We start from the raw sequence: 15,447 nt of genomic DNA on the forward strand, positions 1-15,447 counted from the left end.
ATCAGGCCTCAAATTCCAAACACGAATCTGCAAAAGATCGATAAACATGGATCAAGTACAAATTTAGGATTATTGGAATCAGTGTTAATCAAGCTAGACTAGGTGAAAATGTTGTCTTAAATGTCGGTGATACACAGTTCCCATGGCAAATTTACAATATCTCACACATCAAACAAAATGTAATTTATTTTACTGAATTAGGTAATAGTTGAAATTCAGCACACTTAGAGCATTCAACCATTTAACTGTTTAAGATTTGATTAAAAAATACACATTAGCTTTGGTGGCAACTTACTGCATAGATCAAATGCTGCACCATATTATATATTTCATTGGCATTAGATAGGAATTGCTAATATACAACAAAGACTTGGTCTCAAATTACTTGAAACAAGCATAAATTCGGCATACCCAGTCACATAAACTACTGGAACACACTACAGTCTTCATCATTTTGTACCCTGAACAAAAGGCACCACCCCTCCGGCAGGCTGAAGATATCATATAGCTGAGAGAATATACACTCCACCTCAACACACTACACAACCACACTAGATATCAACATCAAGGAGAAAAGGAAACCACAGCCACATGAAACTACAAACAGATTACAGCCTCACTGCCAAAGAGATAGCAACACCTCACCCAACAAGATAAACTAAACTAATATAAAAACAAAAAAACTGCGGATGCTGGAAATCCAAAACAAAAACAGAATTACCTGGAAAAACTCAGCAGGTCTGGCAGCATCAGCGGAGAAGAAAAGAGTTGACGTTTCGAGTCCTCATGACCCTTCAACAGAACTAGGTGAATCCAAGAAAGGGGTGAAACGTAAGCTGGATTAAGGTTGGGGGTGGGGGGGGGGGGGGGGAGGAGAGAGAGAGAGAGAGAAGTGGAGGGGGTTGCTGTGGTTGTAGGGACAAACAAGCAGTGATAGAAGCAGATCATCAAAAGATGTCACAGGCAACAGAACAAAAGAACACATAGGTATTAAAAGTTGGTGATTTTATCTAAACGAATGTGCTAATTAAGAATGGATGGTAGGGCACTCAAGGTACAGCTCTAGTGAGGGTGGGGGGAGCATAAAAGATTCAAAAATATTTAAAAATAATGGAAATAGGTGGGAAAAGAAAAATCTATATAATTTATTGGAAAAAACAAAAGGAAGGGGGAAGAAACAGAAAGGGGGTGGGGATGGAGGAGGGAGCTCAAGACCTAAACTTGTTGAATTCAATATTCAGTCCGGAAGGCTGTAAAGTGCCTATTCGGAAGATGAGGTGTTGTTCCTCCAGTTTGCGCTGGGCTTCACCGGAACAATGCAGCAAGCCAAGGACAGACATGTGGGCAAGAGAGCAGGGTGGAGTGTTAAAATGACAAGCGACAGGGAGGTTTGGGTCATTCTTGCGGACAGACCGCAGGTGTTCTGCAAAGCGGTCGCCCAGTTTACGTTTGGTCTCTCCAATGTAGAGGAGACCACATTGGGAGCAACGAATGCAGTAGACTAAGTTGGGGGAAATGCAAGTGAAATGCTGCTTCACTTGAAAGGAGTGTTTGGGCCCTTGGACGGTGAGGAGAGAGGAAGTGAAGGGGCAGGTGTTACATCTTTTGCGTGGGCATGGGGTGGTGCCATAGGAGGGGGTTGAGGAGTAGGGAGTGACGGAGGAGTGGACCAGGGTGTCCCAGAGGGAACGATCCCTACAGAATGCCGATGGGTGGGGTGAATGGAAGATGTGTTTGGTGGTGGCATCATGCTGGAGTTGGCGGAAATGACGGAGGATGATCCTTTGAATGCGGAGGCTGGTGGGGTGATAAGTGAGGACAAGGGGGACCCTATCATGTTTCTGGGAGGGAGGAGAAGGCATGAGGGCGGATGCGCGGGAGATGGGCCGGACACGGTTAAGGGCCCTGTCAACGACCGTGGGTCGAAAACCTCGGTTAAGGAAGAAGGAGGACATGTCAGAGGAACTGTTTTTGAAGGTAGCATCATCAGAACAGATGCGACGGAGGCGAAGGAACTGAGAGAATGGGATAGAGTCCTTACAGGAAGCAGGGTGTGAGGGGCTGTAGTCGAGGTAGCTGTGGGAGTCGGTAGGTTTGTAATGGATATTGGTGGACAGTCTATCACCAGAGATTGAGACAGAGAGGTCAAGGAAGGGAAGGGAAGTGTCAGAGATGGACCACGTGAAAATGATGGAGGGGTGGAGATTGGAAGCAAAATTAATCAATTTTTCCAAGTCCCGACGAGAGCATGAAGCAGCACCGAAGTAATCATCGATGTACCGGAAAAAGAGTTGTGGAAGGGGGCCGGAGTAGGACTGGAACAAGGAATGTTCCACATACCCCATAAAGAGACAGGCATAGCTGGGGCCCATGCGGGTACCCATAGCCACATCTTTCATTTGGAGGAAGTGAGAGGAGTTGAAGGAGAAATTGTTCAATGTGAGAACAAGTTCAGCCAGATGGAGGAGAGTAGTGGTGGATGGGGATTGTTCGGGCCTCTGAGGTCTCCTCTACATTGGAGAGACCAAACATAAACTGGGCAACCGTTTTGGAGAACACCTGCGGTCTGTCCGCAAGAATGACCCAAACCTCCCTGTCGCTTGCCATTTTAACACTCCATCCTGCTCTCTTGCCCATATATCTGTCCTTGGCTTGCTGCATTGTTCCAGTGAAGACCAACGCAAACTGGAGGAACAACACCTCATCTTCCGACTAGGCATTTATAGCCTTCCGGACTGAGTATTGAATTCAACAACTTTAGGTCTTGAGCTCCCTCCTCCATCCCCACCCCCTTTCTGTTTCTTCCCCCTTCCTTTTGTATTTTCCATTATATAGATTTTCCTTTTCCCACCTATTTCCATTATTTTTAAATATTTTTAAATCTTTTATGCTCCCCCCACCCCCACTAGAGCTATACCTTGAGTGCCCTACCATCCATTCGTAATTAGCACATTCGTTTAGATAATATCACCAACTTTAACACCTGTGTTCTTTTGTTCTGTTGCCTGTGACATCTTTTGATGATCTGCTTCTATCACTGCTTGTTTGTCCCTACAACCACACCAACCCCCTCCACTTCTCTCCCCCCACCCAAACCGCCCACCCCCCACCTTAAACCAGCTTATATTTCACCCCTTTCTTGGATTCACCTAGTTCTGTCGAAGGGTCATGAGGACTCGAAACGTCAACTCTTTTCTTCTCCGCCGATGCTGCAAGATAAACTAAACTGTTAAGCCTGCCGTTCAAATCTTTTTAGCCAGCCATTTTTAATTTGAAACAAAGTTCTACAAATGCCTATTCAATTTAAAAATTTCCAACTTCATTAAAGTTTTTTTTATTCTTTCATGGGATGTGGGTGCCACTAGCTAGGCCAACATTTGTTACTCATCTCCGATTGCCCTTGAGAAGGCAGTGGCGGCTTGCCTTCGTGAACCACTGCAGTCCATGTGGTGTAACAAGGGAATTCCAGGATTTTGACCCAGCAGTGAAGGAACAATGATATAGTTCCACGTCAGGATGGTGTGTAGCTTAGAGGGGAGCTTGCTGGTGTTGGTTTTCCTATGTATCAGCTGCCCTCATCTTTCTAGGCAGTAGAGGTTGCGGGTTTGAAAGATGCTGTTGAAGGTGACTTGGCAAGTTGCTGCAGTGCATCTTGTATATGTTACACACCGCTCCCACTGCGCATTGGTGGAGAGAGTGAATGTTTAAGGTTGTGGATGGGGTGCTGATCAAGAGGGTTGCTTTGCCCTGGATGGTGTCATGCTTGAGCGTTAGAGCTGTATTCATTCAGGCAAGTGGAGAATATTCCATCACACTCCTGACTTGTGCCTTGTAGATGGCAGACAGGCTTTGGGGAGTCAGGAGGTGAGTTGCGTGCCACAGAATTCAAAGCCCCTACCTGTTCATGTGGCTACAGTATTTATATGGTTAGTCTAGTTCAGATTCTGGTCAATGGTAACCCCAAGATGTTGAAAGTGGGGGACTCGACAATAGTAATGGCAATGAATGTCATGGGGAGATGGTTAGATTCTCTCTTGTTGGAAATGGTCATTGCCTGGCACTTGTATGGCACAAATGTTATTTGCCACTTGTCAGCCCAAGCCTGAATGTTGTCTAATTCTTGCTGCCTTTGGTCACACACTGCTTCAGTATCTGAAGAGGCAAGAACTGATCATTGCAGAATCATCAGTGAATATCCCCACTACTGGCTTTACAATGGAGGGAAGGTCATTCATGAAGCAGCTGAAGATGGTTGGGCCTAGGGCACTACCATGAGGAACTCCTGCAGTAATATACTGGGACTGAGATGACTGACCAACAATCACAGCCATCTTTCTTCAGATAGCTCCAACCAGTGGAGAGATCCCCGCCCCTGACTCCCATTCTGAGGATACGGAGTAGACCATTTAGGACTGAGATGAGGAGAAATTTCTTCACCCAGAGAGTGGTGAGCCTGCGGAATTCACTACCACAGAAAGTGGTTGAGACCAAAACATTATGTTTTCAAGAAAGAGTTAGATATAGCTCTTGAGGTGAAAGGGATCAAAGGATATGGGGAGAAAGCGGGAGCAGGTTATTGAGTTGGATGATCAGCCATGATCATAATGAATGGCGGAGCAGGCTCGAAGGCCAAATGGCCTACTCCTGCTCCTAGTTTCTATGTTTCTATTTTGCTAAGACTCGAGAGGTGAGGCGAGAAAGGCTGCCCTTGACATCAAGGCATCATTTAACCAAGGCGGTAATCAGCCTAGAGTCAAGTGACCCTGGAAGAAACCAAACTGAGTGTCAGTGAGCAGGTTATTGCTGCGTAAGCACTGCTTGATAGCACTGTTGTCAACACCTTCCATCACTTTACTGATGATTGAGAGTAGACTGATGGGGTGGTAATTGGCTATATTGGATTTGTCCTTTTTGTGGACAGGGCATCCTAGCCAATTTTCCACATTGCCGGGTAGATGTCAGTGCTGCAACTATACTGGAATAGCATGGCCAGGGGCACAGCTAGTTCTGGAGCCCAAGTCTTCACTACTATTGCGGAATAGTCCGGGCCCATAGCCATTGCAGTATCCAGTGCCTTTAGCTGTTTCTTGATATCACATGAAGCGAATGGTGCTGCTCCTGGCATGCCCACCTGAACTCTTCACTGAACCAGGGTTAATCCCATGGCTCAATTGTAAAGTGGGGAATAAGTTGGGCCCATAAGGTTGCAGATTTGGTTGAGTACAATTTTGCTGCTGATGGCCTTCATGGTGCCCAGTTTTGAATTGCCAAATCTGTTATTAATTCATCCTATTTAGCACAGTGGTAGTACCACAACGTGATGAATGGTATCCTCTGCGTGAGGGTAGGACTTTGTCTCCACATGGACTGTACAGTGGTTACTTCTACCAATACTATCATGGACAGATGCGTCTGCAACATGTAGACTGGTGAGGAGGAGGTCAAGTAGGCTTGTCCGCCTTGTTGGTTCCCTCATCACTTGCTGCAGGCCCAGTCTGATGGACATGTCCTTCAGGACTCTGCCAGCTCGGTCAGTAGAGATGCTACTGGGCCAATCTTGGGGATGGACACTGAAGTCCCCCACCCAGAGTACATTTTGCACCCAACCCTTGCCACTCTCAGTGCTTCCTCCAAGTGGTGTTCAACATGGAGGAGCACTGATTCATCAGCTGTTTTTTTTGGGGGGGGGTGGTGGTGGCAACAGGACTGTAAAATTTGCCACCCACCAGTTCTTTGTCAGCAATTTCCAAAGATTTTTGAAAAGTTATGGTTCGTGGATCTGCAACCTCCCTCAACATTTGGATTCATGATTGGAATGGCAACTCTGGGCTACAGCAAGCCATATAACTAAATTTGGCGTAATCTGGGATAAATTAATATACAGGTAAATAAGTTTAAAAGGCCAACTCTAAGGCAATGAAGGGTAGTTCAGCAGATTAGCCAGAATTTTCAGATTCTACAATCTTCATCTACTGCTCTCAATTCCTCCACTGTTGCTAAATTATCAGGCTGCTTCTCCAACATCCAGTACTGGATGAGCAGAAATTTCCTCTAATTAAGTATTGGGAAGATTGAACCCATTGTTTTCAGTTCCTGCTCCAAACTCTGTTCCCTAACTACCACCTCCAACCAGTGAGATTAAGCCAGTCTGTTTGTAACCTTGGGGTCACATTTGATCCAGAGATGAGTTTCTGGCCTCACATTCATGCCAACACTAGGACTGCACATTTCCACCTCTGTAATATTGTTCGACTGCGCCTGTCTTAGCTCATCCACTGCCGAAGCCCACATCCATCGTTACATCTAGACTCAATGATGCCAACGTACTCCTGGCTTATCTACCACATTCTACCCTTCGTAAACTTGAAGACTTCCAAAACTCTGCTGCCCATGTCTTAACTCGCAGCAAGTTACCCTATCACCCCTGTGCTCACTGATCTACATTGGTTCTTGTCAAGCAATGTTTTGATTTTAAAATTCTCATCCTTGTTTTCTAATTCCTTCATGACCCTGCCTCCTCTATCTCTGTAATCTTCCTCCATTTTCACAATCTTTTGAGATATCTATGCTCCTCGAATTCTGGCTTCTTGCACATTCCCTAGTAAAGTAAATAAGCAGGATAACTGTGGGCACAACAAGTGAAGAACCAGAAACCCCAATCATTTTCTGGGGATAGCAACCAAGATAATGCAATGGTCAGCAAATCAATATCGTTAAAAAAAACATACTTGAATGTTCAGGAGAATGTTACAAAAAAGACAAAAATAAACTTTTGAAAGCTTAAGTAAATCACAGGGAATACAAGAACCTCCAAAATGATAGAGAAAACTGAATATGAGTGTGGTTCTAGAAGCCAAACAAACAGGAGTTAAAATTATTTCAGCATTTTAACAGTAAAAAATTTTCAGAAGAAGTTTGGCCCCTTAAGGATTGACATGGTGCAGAGGCACAGGATGAACTAAATATAGTTAACATACTAAATTATTGCTTTATGGAAGTAGCTACTAGAGAGAACAAGTAGCATGCTGTTGATTATAGGACTTCATACACGCAAACATAAATGACTTTGCTATCATGCACTTTAACATCCCTGGCAGGTTTAAATATCTCAAAACCAATAAATCCTCAGCAAAGGATCTGTATTAGGGATAAAATCTGCAAGCTGTTTACAAAACTGTTATGTTAAGGCAGCCAATAAACTGGGATTAAAGAAACCAATGTTAATTCCATACTTCTTAAGTCTTACATCAGTAGCTGGCAAAATAATGAACTAATCATTAGAAACAAAGCTAAGGGAACTTATAAATAATTTAGTTAGTGCCTGCCCAACCCATTTTACTTTTAAGTGGACACTGGAAAGCCCTCATGTAAGTGTACCTAGACCTCCTTTCAATAATTCGACATGATACAAAAACCAATAATTGGGTGTAGCCTAGGTAAAAATCTTGGAGGGAAATGAAAATTTGGCCAAAAAGAGATTAGCAAACATTACGTTCAAATTAAAGAACCTTTTTAATACATCAGTGCTGTTACAATGTCTCCAATACTCAGAGTTTAAGAGGGTATTTACAGTACAGCTGCTAATGAAAGGCAGAAGCACAAACTCTACAATCCTGGTGCAACTGCAGCCTGAATCTTGAGTCAGAAGAAAATTTTTCCAAAGGAGAATATCTCAGTCCATTTTAGAATCAAATTAGACTTTTACATCGAATTTACACTAAAGTTTCAGAGACAAAATTGCTCTAATTTAAAAAAAAAACTCATTTATGAGGTGTGGGCATCACTGGCTCGGCCAGCATTTATTGCCGATCCCTAACTGCCCTCGAGAAGGTTGCAGTGAGCTGCCCTTCTTGAATGGCTGCAGGCCCTGTGGTGTAGGTACACCCACAGTGCTGTTAGGGAGGGAATTCCAGGATTTTGACCCAGTGACAGCGAAGCAATGGCAATGTATTTTCAAGTCAGGATAGTGAGTGGTTTGGAGGGGAACTTCCAGGGTGGTGGTGTTCCCATGTATCTGCTGCCCTTGTCCTTCTAGATGGTAGTTGTGTTTTTGGAAGGTGCTGCCTAAGGAGCCTTGGTGAATTCCTGCAGTGCATCTTTGTAGATGGTACACACTGCTGCTACTGTGCATCAGTGATGGAGGAGGTGAATGTTTGTGGATGGGGTGCCAATCAAGAGGGCTGCTTTGTCCTGGTTGCTTTCAAGCTTCTCGAGTTGGAGCAGCATTCATTCAGCCAAGTGGGGAGTATTCCATCACTGCTGACTTATGCCTTGTAGATGGTGGACAGGCTTTTGGGAGTTAGGAGGTAAGTTACTCACTGCAGGATTCCTAGCCTCTGACCTGCTTTTGTAGCCACAGTTTTTATGTGGCTAGTCCAGTTCAGTTTCTGGTCAATGGTAACCCCATGGGATGTTGACAGTGGGGGATTCAGCAATGGTAATGCCATTGAATGTCATGGGACGATGGTTAAAGATTCTCTCTTGTTGGAGATGGTCATTGTCTAGCACTGGTGTGGTGTGAATGTTACTTGCCACTAGTCAGCCCAAGCCTGGATTTTGTCCAGTTCTTGCTGCATTTCGACATGGACTGCTTCAGTTTCTGAGGAGTCACAAATGATGCTGAACATTGTGCAATCATCAGTGACCTCCCCACTTCTGACCTTATGATGGAAGGAAGGTCATTGATAAAGCAGCTGATGATGGTTGGGCCGAGGACTCTACCCTGAGGAACTCCTGCAGTGATGTCCTGAAGCTGAGATAATTAACCTCCAACAACCACATCCATCTTCCTTTGTGTTATATAATAACGCCAAACATGTAGTTAAAGAAGCAAAAAGCATTTTTTGTATTCCTTTTCCCCCAAATTACAACAGCTAAACAGGAAATCCAAAAAAATTGATATTTTAAAACCATATTAATGACTTGGATGAGGTGACAGTCTGTATTGAAGCCAAATTTGCTGATGATACAAAAATAGGTAGGAAAGCACGTTGTGAAGAGGATACAAAGAATCTGCAAAGGGATATGCATAGTTTAAGTGGTTGGGAATCTGGCAGCTAGACTATAATGTGAAAAAATGTGACGTTCTTCACTTTGGCAGGAAGAATATAAAAGCAGAATGTCATTTAAATAGAGAGAGACAACAGAGTGTCATGATAGAGGGATCTGTGTAAATGAATCACAAAAGGTTAGCATGCAGGTACAGCAAGTAATTAGAAAGGCAAATGGAATGTTGGCCTTTATTGCATGGACGGAGTATAAAAGTAGAGAAGTTTTACTACAGCTGTACAGGCCACTGGTGAGACCACATCTGGAATATTGTGTACAGTTTTGGTATCCTTACTAAAGGAGGAATATACTAGCATTGGAAACAGTTCAGAGAAGATTCACTAGACTGATTCTTGGGATTAAAGGGGTTGTCATTTGAGGAAGGGTTAAGCAGGCTGGGCTTAGTCACATTGGAATTTAGAAGAATGATGTGATCTTATTGAAATATATAAGATTCTGAGGGGGCTTGAAGAGGATGGTTCCTCTCATGGGGGAATCTAGAACTTGGGGACATAGTTTAAAATTAAGGAGTCTCCCATTTAAAGACTGAGATGTGGAGGGTTTTCTTCTCTCAGAGGATTGTTAGTCTTTGGAATTTCCTTCCAGGGAGCAGTGGAGACTGGATCACTGAATATATTCAAGGCTGAGTGAGACAGATTTTTGATGTACCAGGGAGTCAAGGATTATGGAGGACAAGCAGGAAAGTGGAGTTAAGGCCACAATCAGATTAGCCATTCAGCCCATCAAGCCAGCAGGCTTGATGGGCTGTATGGCCTACTCCTCACTTTTTATGATCTTAAAAGGAATACACAACTATACATCATCTCAAAATGTGTTTGCTCCAATGACTATTGAGCTATTTAATGATGTAAGCTACAGGTCGCTTCCTTGCACGCTGTCTTAAAGACCTGGTCCTAGCACACTTGAGGGATTACACCAATACAACTACAGATACGCCAATACTTGTGAATTCATTGAGAGAGACTTGATTTCTGAGCCTCGTGCCTAATTGCACAATAGGGCTTTCAAATCTCATTTTTTTCCCCCAAATCACAAATACATGCCTGTGAAAGGGACAGAGACTTTTTCCAAACTGTACTGGGACGGTGGTTCTACAAGTCATGGGGCAGACAGCTCACTTTAGATTGCAGCCGACAGCGACACGAAGATAACCTCTACATTGGGAAGAACAGTGAATCAAATACTTTCACCTTTGAAGAGACTTGCACACTGCATATAGCTTTCAAGCCCTGTCCAGTCTAGGTTAAGGTGCGAGGACAAACACAGACTTGTTACTTAGACAATGCAGCTTTCAGTAACTTGTGGTGGGTGCTGCTTTACCACACCTAGTGGACAGTTCTGCATTGGTTTAAACGTTATAAAATTTAAGACAGAATTTATTCACTTTCTCAGAATTGTTTAGATTTTACAATGGAAGGTGAAAGATTTGCAAGGTCCATGGTGTACACATTTCCAAGATTACTCATCAAGGTGCAAATACTTAATATTTTATTTAACTGAGAATCAGCCTGTACAGGAGAAGCAATTTGTGGAAATACATTGTGCATTAAGCAGGCTTTTCAGTTCTGTTGATTCCTATTTTTTCAGTTCAGCATAATCTCTATTGGGTTACTAAACCTATGAGTTTGTTAATATTCTCTTGTAGAGCATTTTAATTTAATTGTTGCCTAGATTTACATAATACTATGATATTTTTTCTTAGGAAGTGATTATCTCATTTTCCCTCTATGTCATTGATATTTGACAGATGTTGTTTTCTTTTTTGACGATTTTGTATCCACCTTTTTAGGTTTTTTTCCAAGATTGAGTTGCACTTTGAAAAAATAGCATTTCAGGATTTTTAAAAGAAGTTGCTCAGTACATAGAGTTTGCCTCTTATTTTATGAGATGGTGAGGTTGGCATCACTGAATTTGTACAAGTCTTTATTGTTTGATACATACTGAATTCTCCAAAACAGAGAATGAGCTCTCGCAATATTATTTTCACATAGTTGAATTATTGAGATTTTCTTAAAGGGGAGTAGAAAAGCATTTCTTGAGTTAGGTTGTTTTCAAAACAGAACTCAAGTTTCAGTTCTGGACGGCTATGGGTGCAAACCTAGTGTATTCCACAAGTATAAAAATAACTGGAATTCCGGGATCCAAATCATTATAAATGGTGCAATCAACCATCTGAATTTTATTTGTCTGCACTCGACCCATGAGCTAGTTATGAATCAGATTTGGATTGTTAATGCAAGTCATTTCTAAACTGTATATTAAAAGATTAAAATAGTGAAATTGCTAGGAGCTGCTAACTCTAAGTATTTATCTGCAAGGCTTTAAAATAATTTTTGAATTATTTTTCCTACAGAAAAAGGCAGCTTGCATTTATATAGTGCCATTAATATGGAAAAGCATCGTATGGCAGGAGGGAAAAAATGCATGCCAAGTCAAAGAGATTATTGGTGACTAAAGTTGTCAAAGAGCTGGGTTTTAAGGAGGGTCTTATAAGGAGAGGTGTTAATAGGCAGAGGCACTTAGCCAGGGTATTCCAAAATTGGCAACCTAGGCAATTTATGACACAACAGCCAACAATGGAGTTTGTACAGTATAAACATTTTGTGTAAAAATTAAGTTGATGACATTATAGCAATAAACAACAGATTTTGCCTTATTCAGTATTTTAAGATTTCTCTTCAATTCCTGTTATCTTATTTTTATAATCAGAAATTATGGTGAAGAACCAGAGCTCTGAGCAGAGAGTCAAGATTGACAAGTAGAGATGATGTAATAATTAGGAAGTAGCGGTTAGATAATATCAAGCTTACTGTAAAATCTGACATTCAGACCAAGATAGTGACATCCAAGTTACAGAAGGGGACTTTGCAGTGAGGCCTTATTTCAACACAGTGGGGATGTAGCATGGAGCAAGGGTATCTAGGATGATATTTTTGAAGCGCAGAAAAGGAGAATTTTTAGAAATTTATTGCCTAAAGGAACTTTGATACAATAGAAGAAAAGGTTGTGACAGAGGGAAGACAATGGGGTCGCCCATCAGGCAAAATGTTAGTCTAGTTTCAAACTATCAGACTCTTTCTTAATCATTGCCTTCACCCACCCTTCACCTGCTACTAGCGCCCCCTGCCCGCAAACCCAAGCATTTGGAGCAATCATTAAAACTAAACCCCAAGAACTTGAGTGTATTTATTTAACAAAATACAGTTCTATAACACAGCATGCACAGCAAGAAACACTCAACAGAATCTGCATGGTAGTGGACAAAATATAGATACTGAATAGGATGATGATGAAAATAAAACATTTGGAGGGGATGCAAAACATCACAAGAAGGTTAATAGGAAGAAAGGAGCCAACATTGTGGAAAGCTGAGGGAGGTAAGTCAAAGAACAGAGCACAGTAGCTACTGATGGTGTAGCATGCACCCAAAAGCAAATCAGTACCAAGAAATGGAAGATGCGTGCACAAACTGCAGCAGGCTGAGTAGGTACAGAGCAGCAAGGTCATAGAGAGGTGAAAGTGAGCATATGGGTCTTACACATCAAGTAGGAGCTAATGAAGCTTAACAATGACAAGAGATAATGGGAAACTAGGCCAATGCAAAGGTGAGAGTGGTGTTCTGGAAAAGCTGCGGTTAATAGAATTCAGTTCGGAATCCATCTTACACAGGAATTAGAAGCAGGAGTAGACCATTTGACCCCTCAAGCCTGCTCCATCGTTCAATGAGACCTGAGTGTGGCCTCAACTTCCCTTTCCTGTCTGCCCTCATAACTCTCAAATCTCGATCAAAAATCTACCTAACTCAGCCTCGAACATATTCAATGACCCAGCCTCCAATGCACTTTAGGGAAGAAATTCCACATACTAATGAGCCTGAGAGAAAAAAAAATTCCTTAATTCAGTCTTAAATGTGTGACCCATAATTTTTAAACTGTTATCCCTGGCTCCAGACGCCCCCACAAGTGGAAACATCCTCTCAGCATCCACTCTGTCAAGTCCCATCAGCATTTTATGTTTCTATATCATCCACCTCTCATTCTTCCAGACTCCAAGCTAGGAAGCAGGTTAAAAAACAGGACCTCAAAAGGTAGTAATCTCTGGATTACTTCCGGTGCCACGCGCTAGTGAGTATAGAAATAGGAGGTTAGACCAGATGAATGCGTGGCTGGAGAGATGGTGCAGGAGGGAAGGCTTTAGATTTCTGGGCTATTGGGACAATTTCTGGGGGCGGTGGGACCGTCATAAGATGGACAGGTTGCATCTGAACTGGAATGGGACTAACATTCTTGCAGGGAGGTTTGCTAGTGCTGTTGGGGAAGGTTTAAACTAACTTGGCAGGGGGATGGGATCCTGGGAGGAGGTTCAGCAGGGGGAGATACACAGCCAAAATTAGGAGAGAGCAAGTGAGTCTGGAAGGCATAGAAATTATAGGCCAGTTAAGGCACAAGGGAGTTTGGCATGGTTGGATGGTATTTATTTTAATGCAAGGAGTCTGACAAATAAGGCAGATGAGTTGAGGGCACAAATTAACATATAGAAGTATGTTGTCATTGCTGTCACAGAGACATGGTTGAGAGAGGGGCAGGATTGGCAGCTCAATATTCCAGGATATGGGGTCTTCAGGCGAGACAGGGAAGGAGGTAAAAGAGGAGGGGGCATCACAATATTGATCAAGGAATCAATTACAGCAGTAAGGAGGGATGACATCTTAGAAGGCTCCTCAAATGGGTAGAACTGAACAACAAAAAAAGAGCAGCTATAGGCCCCCAAACAATCAGAGAAAAAGAAGAGCAGATATGTAGGCAAATTTCAGAGAAGTGTAAAAATAATAGGGTAGTAATAGTGGGGGATTTCAATTTCCCCAACATTAACTGCGTTAGTCATAGTATATTAGGTTTAGAGGGAGCAGAATTCTTAAAATGCATCCAGGAGAGCTTTTTAAGCCAGTACGTAGAAGGTCTTACAGGAGGGGGGGGGGTCGTCAGTCCTAGACTTAATTTTAGAGAATGAAGCTGGGCAAGTGGCAGAGGTATCAGTGGGGGAGCGTTTTACAGATAGTGATCATAACTCCGTTAGATTCCAGGTTGTTATGGAGAAGGACAAGAGTGGGCCAGAAATCAGAGTTCTAAATTGGGGGAAGGCTGATTTTAATAAGATCAGATATGATTTGGCCAGAGTAGACTGGGAGCAGCTACTTTTAGGTAAATCTGCGCCAGAGAAGAGGGGCTCATTCAACAAGGAAATAGGGAGAGTACAGGGCCAACATATTCCAGTAAAGACAAAGGGTGGGACCAACAAATCCAGGGAACCCTGGATGTTGAGGGATATGCAGGATTGAATAAAGAGAAAAAGGAAAGTTTATGGCAGATACCGAGAGCTCAAAACAACAGAAACCCTAGAGAAGTATAGAATGTGCAGGGAGGGAAACGTAAAAAGAAAATTAGGAGAGCAAAGAGGGGGCATGAAAAAACATTGGCAGGTAAAATAAAGGAAAATCCGAAGTTATTTTACAAGTACATTAAGAGTAAGAGGGTAACTAGGAAAAGAGTAGGGTCCATTAAGGGCCATAGTGGCAATGTGTGCGGGGAGGTAGGGTTCTAAATGAATATTGTGCGTCAGGTGTTCACAAGTGAGAGGGACAATGTGGGTATGGAAATCTGGCAGAAGGACAGTGATATAAGTAAATTAGCATAGAAAGGGAGGAGGTTCTATGTGCTCTGGCAGGCTTAAAAGTAGATAAATCTCCAGGCCTGGATGAAATGTATCCTAGGCTGTTGAGTGAGGCAAAGGAAGACATAGCAGGGGCGCTGGCAATAATTTTCAATACCTCTCTGGCCACAGGAGAGTTGCCAGAGGACTGGAGGACAGCCAATGTGGTACCGTTATTCAAGAAGGGAGGAAGGGATAAACCAGGGAACTACAGGCCAATCAGTCTGGCCTCAGCGGTGGGGAAACTATTGGAAGCAATTCTGAGGGACAGAGTTAATCTACATTTGGAGAGGCAGGAATTAGTCAAGGACAGTTAGCATGGTTTTGTTAAGGGGAGGTTATGTCTGACCAATTTGATTGAATTTTTCGAAGAGGTGACCAGGTGTGTAGATGAGGACAATACATGTGGCGTAGTCTACTTGGACTTCAGCAAGGCTTTTGAAAAGATCCCCCATGGGAGACTGATAACGAAGGTAAGAGCCCATGGGATCCAAGGCAATTTGGCAAATTGGATCCAAACTGGCTGAGTAGCAGGAAGCAGAGGGCATTTTTGTGACTGGATGCCTGTGTCCAGTGGGGTTCCACAGGGAGCGGTGTTGGGTCCCCAATTTAGACTTGAATGCAGAAGAGTTGATCAGTAAGTTCATGGATGACACAAAAATTGATGGG

At 42.9% G+C, this 15,447-nt stretch overlaps 1 protein-coding gene across 1 annotated transcript in view; it reads right to left on the reverse strand.

Moving 5' to 3' along the window:
• Nucleotides 1-15,447, reverse strand: part of tgfbr1b (transforming growth factor, beta receptor 1 b) — a 65,697-nt gene that overhangs the window by 31,206 nt on the left and 19,044 nt on the right. The gene's annotated exons all lie outside the window — the stretch shown is intronic.

Source organism: Carcharodon carcharias, chromosome 6 (genome assembly GCF_017639515.1).
Source record: "Carcharodon carcharias isolate sCarCar2 chromosome 6, sCarCar2.pri, whole genome shotgun sequence".
In the NCBI taxonomy this organism is placed as follows: Eukaryota; Metazoa; Chordata; class Chondrichthyes; order Lamniformes; family Lamnidae; genus Carcharodon; species Carcharodon carcharias.